This window comes from Egretta garzetta, unplaced genomic scaffold (genome assembly GCF_000687185.1).
Source record: "Egretta garzetta isolate BGI_Z169 unplaced genomic scaffold, ASM68718v1 scaffold300, whole genome shotgun sequence".
Classification (NCBI taxonomy): domain Eukaryota; kingdom Metazoa; phylum Chordata; class Aves; order Pelecaniformes; family Ardeidae; genus Egretta; species Egretta garzetta.
Window position 1 is genome coordinate 152,727 of NW_009258271.1, and position 4,317 is coordinate 157,043.

The following is a 4,317-nucleotide window of genomic DNA, read 5'->3' on the forward strand; positions in this document are numbered from 1 at the left end:
GAAAAGAGCAAGGGAGAAAAATGCTACAGCGAGACAACGTTCCAGTTAACCCTCGGAGATTTAGCCTAATCCAACATCCCTTCGCGCCTGACATTAGCCTCAGCAGAAGGTACAGAAGTAAATCCAAGCCGAACCCAGGCAGAGCTGAAGGAAGAGGGCTGTGCGTAGCGCTCGCACCGCGGGAGCCCACCCACGCCACGCCAACACCCCGGGAGAGAACCAGCTCCTCCCCACTACCCAAATCCACACGCAGGATTTGCTTCAAGCTCACAGCATCACGCAGCCGCCCGAAGCACGCTCGCACCCACACAGCCAACATGCTAACCCCCCTGCAAAGCCTCCCCAGAAACTCCTTATCCCTGGCTCCACGAGGGCTTGCAGACGCGCTCAGCATCCCCGCCTTGATCACCCGAAAACTTCCTCCTGCTCCCCACTCAACCTCCTGCCCTTCAGCCCATGGCTTGCTATTCCTGGCGAGCAGAAGATGGGAGGCCAACACCACGTGGAAATTAGATCCGCCAGTGCCAATGGTTTCTTCTCATTTCGACAGACCCGTGGTGATGTCTGCACAGAGGCATCAGCTGGAGGAAACCCTTCTAGGGGCTTCATTCATCACCTACCCTTCCCCTCGGCCCGAGATGCTGACCTGCCTGCAAACTGACACCACCCAGGTGTGACAAAGCAATCCCATCTCGTCTGTGTTTCATCTCTGTCAGCACCCTCTTTCAGTTGGTCTCTCCAAATTCTGCCTCAGCTCTAGAGTCCTGCGGTATTATTCACCCCAACAAACTCCCTCAAAATAACAACTGTTCAAAGCCCGTCGACCAGACCTCCATCTTCACCGCTAAGGCTACAGGGAGCCCAAAAGAAAAGGGATTTTCAGGTCTTAGCTCTTTGCAGTTCTGCAGAAATCCAGCGACATGTACCGGCACGCCGATCCTCCCAGCGGCACGCTCCTGCAGCCCTGGCTGAAATGCCACCATGTTCCCAGGGAATCATAGAATCGCTTTGGTTGGAAAAGACCTTTGAGATCATCGAGTCCAACCTTTAACCTAACCCTGCCATCCCACCACTAAACCCTGTCCCTAAGCACTTCATCTATCCCTCTTTTAAATCCCTCCAGGGATGGGGACTCAACCACCTCTCTGGGCAGCCCATTCTAGAGCCTGACAACCTGCTGGCCCTGCTGAGAAGTCATAGCCCAGGACCACCAGCTCTCCCAGATCATCTGCTAGAGCTGCTTAGGAAAATCCACCTGGAAAACCGAAAGGAAATAAGCTTTGCGTTTCCTTGGGGGTTATTTCTGCTCCTCCGCTTGCCTGTGCTACTTCTCAACCAGGTCGCCTCACCCAGGTATCTCCAGACGCCTGTCCTGAGGGCACCGCATGGGTGCTGCAGCCTGGCTCAGGAGCTGGAGAGGAGGCCACCTCCAAGGTAAGCCCTGAGAGTCACCCGAGTAGCCCAGGCAGGCACAGGACAGTGTCCACGCACCCCCAGATTAACTCCATCCAGTTGGGTCCTCTGGAATCGTCTTCTGCCTCCTACACAGGATGGCAACTGTGAGTCCTCCCCCACAGCACTGCACAACCTTCCTCGTCTCCTCCTGATCAAGAGAGCCATGTTCCATCCCTCGCCAGCGTATCCGCGTTTCCTCTCTTTCTGAAGCTATTAGAGCTATTATTGAAGCTCTCCGTACTTCTTGCAGATGCTAAAGTGGTTTTATACTGAAGCGAACTAAAAAACCAACAGCATTGTAAAATAACCATGTTTGTCAAATTGGGGTGACCAAAAATTACGTTCGTAGAATCATAGAATGGTTTGGGTTGGAAGGGACCCCTAGAGGCCACCCAGCCCAACCCCCCTGCAGGAGCAGGGACACCTTGAACCACATCAGGTTGCTCACAGCCCCGGCCAACCTGGCCTGGAATGTTCCCAGGGATGGGGCCTGCTTAACCATACAGCTCCTGACCCTTAAATGTCTGCTGGTTCGTAAAATACAAACCCTTCCCCTGAAATGGCACTTTGCTAACAGGTAGGGTTCCAGCCCCATCCAGTCACCCCTACCCAAACCCCACATCCTTCCTTTCCTCACAAGCATGTCCCACATGGGATGTGGGCTTTCTACCCCAGGTTGGGGCATCACCCCCGCAGCTTACAACCACCCCTGGTTCCCATTAAGCACGCCTTTCTGTAAGCGCTTACTGTACTTGACGGAAGTCATCAGTGAGAACTTGGATCAAACCATCAGTCCTCGTCCAGCTGTTTTTAAGGGCCTTAAATGGAGCTCTCTTCTGAGCTTGGTTCTTCACAATCCGGGAATTGTTCTTCCCTTGCAGGGAGAAGGGGGGGATGTGGTTACATCTATACAAAGTCTCTAGGAGGCATTTGCTTGCACACATACAAACCCATTTCTCCTCCAGAACCTCTTGCAGCACCCAGCGTGCAGACTGAACTAGACTTACCCATAATAACCATTAGCAAGAAAAGAGCGATAGGACAGATGAAAAAATATCCAAACCTTCAAAAAGTGCCCTTCCAGGGTGGCAATATCTCAGAGCATCTTATAAGAGAGAGAACTACCTACTCAGCACACACAATGTGGAACAGAAGCTCCCAGTATAAGCGGAGGACAAATTACCCAGCACCAGAGGAAAAGGAGCCCTTCCAAGACAGGGCTGCCTTCTCCAAGTGGCAGAAGATATCTGTTGCGAGCGATGCTTGCAGGAGTTGCAGGGAAAGCTCCTTCCCCGGGGGGAGATGGCACAGCAACTGCCAGGAGGTTGTGAGGACAGCTCTAGCATGACCGAAGACGATTAAGGGAACCGTACTTTAAAGAGAATTATCTGTATTAATGTAACATCTAAGAGCCATGCTTACCCCCAAGCCACACGCTGTTCAGCATGGGCAGGGAACGCTGGCAAAAATCAATGGGGTCTTCAATTTTAGAATATCAATTTCACACCTGCTTTGAAGATTCTCCCATTTTCCCAGGAGAAGGAGATAAAATGAGTCAGTGCCAGAGCCATGAGACTAAGCCACCGGGTTTGAGAAAGGAAAGGTTCAAAAAGCCTCTTGTGGCTTGGCACATTTCAGATGCAGCTCCCCCAGGATAAGGCCACTGCACCACAATCATCTCACTACAGGGCCGTCATTACAGAACTAATATGATTAGGTTAGATCTGGAATTACAATACTGCCCACTGACACAAATACCCAAAATACATCTCGGAGTATAAACTGACCTTCAAAACCCAGGGGACAAGAATTACCTGTACATCCCCTCAACTTAAATTGTAAATTCTGGCGTAAATACGCCCGTGGAAGTGCAATGGTGAATATATTGGTAGGAACAGACTAGCCAGTTGGCCCAACACTGGCCCATCTCCATCTCAGCTTATTCCTCCCTAATGTTTCTTCACAAAGCCCCTCTGCCTCAGGCAGCATAAACAGATCAAGATGTTTTCTAAGTGCATGTGCTCCTTGCTTAAATCCATCCCCTTGGTCCCTTACTTCAAACACCTCTTGCTTGGGTAGAAATAGCCCTCACGAGTCCCACGCTATCTTCAAACATAGACAACATCTCCTACCCATTACCCTCCTGAACCTCGCAGCCTTACAATTTATACCCTTGAATTTCAAAAGCCTCTTATCAGAGCTTTTCTTAAACAGTCCCTCTTCTCTCATGAGGGAAGAAAAAAAAAAAAAAAAAAAAAAAAAATCAGCTCTCCAAACCTTACTACTAACGCAGAAGATTCAGTATCGCATTTGCTATTCACTCCAAACTGGTTATCTTCCCGTAGAAGAACGCTGTGTGCCACACGCCGCAAAGGGTCGGATGCTGACACGTCACCTGCTCTTGAGCAATAGCACTGATAATCCCAGGTAGTCCAAGCCGTGAAGCGAGATGCCAAAATTCACCAGTATTTTTACAAAAAGATACTACCATTCAAAATATTTCCGTTAGATTTTTTTGGGCGCTGCACAAAAAGGATTCGAGTTGGAGCCCTGCGTCCAGCTCTGGAGCCCTCAGCACAAGGAGGACATGGAGCTGTTGGAGCGGGGCCAGAGGAGGGCTACTAAAATGCTCCGAGGGCTGGAGCCCCTCCGCTAGGAGGCCAGGCTGGGAGAGTTGGGGGTGTTCAGCCTGGAGAAGAGAAGGCTGCGGGCAGAGCTGAGTGCGGCCGGTCAGGGCTTCAAGGGGGCCCAGAGGAAAGGGGGGGACAAGCTTTTTAGCAGGGCCAGCTGGGACAGGACAAGGGGGGATGGCTTTAAACTGAAGCAGGGGAGGTTTAGACTGGATCTAAGGAAGAAATTCTT

At 51.0% G+C, this 4,317-nt stretch overlaps 1 protein-coding gene across 10 annotated transcripts in view; it reads right to left on the minus strand.

Moving 5' to 3' along the window:
- The window catches only part of DAGLA (diacylglycerol lipase alpha), a 72,707-nt gene that overhangs the window by 44,030 nt on the left and 24,360 nt on the right, over positions 1–4,317 (minus strand). The window contains exon 1 of one of the 10 annotated variants that reach the window (XM_035889726.1): positions 1,492–1,741. The exons of the other annotated variants lie outside the window; for them this stretch is intronic. The gene's annotated coding sequence lies outside the window, so the exon portion shown is untranslated. Of the gene's footprint in view, positions 1–1,491; positions 1,742–4,317 lie in introns of those variants that run through there. 10 annotated transcript variants of the gene reach the window in all.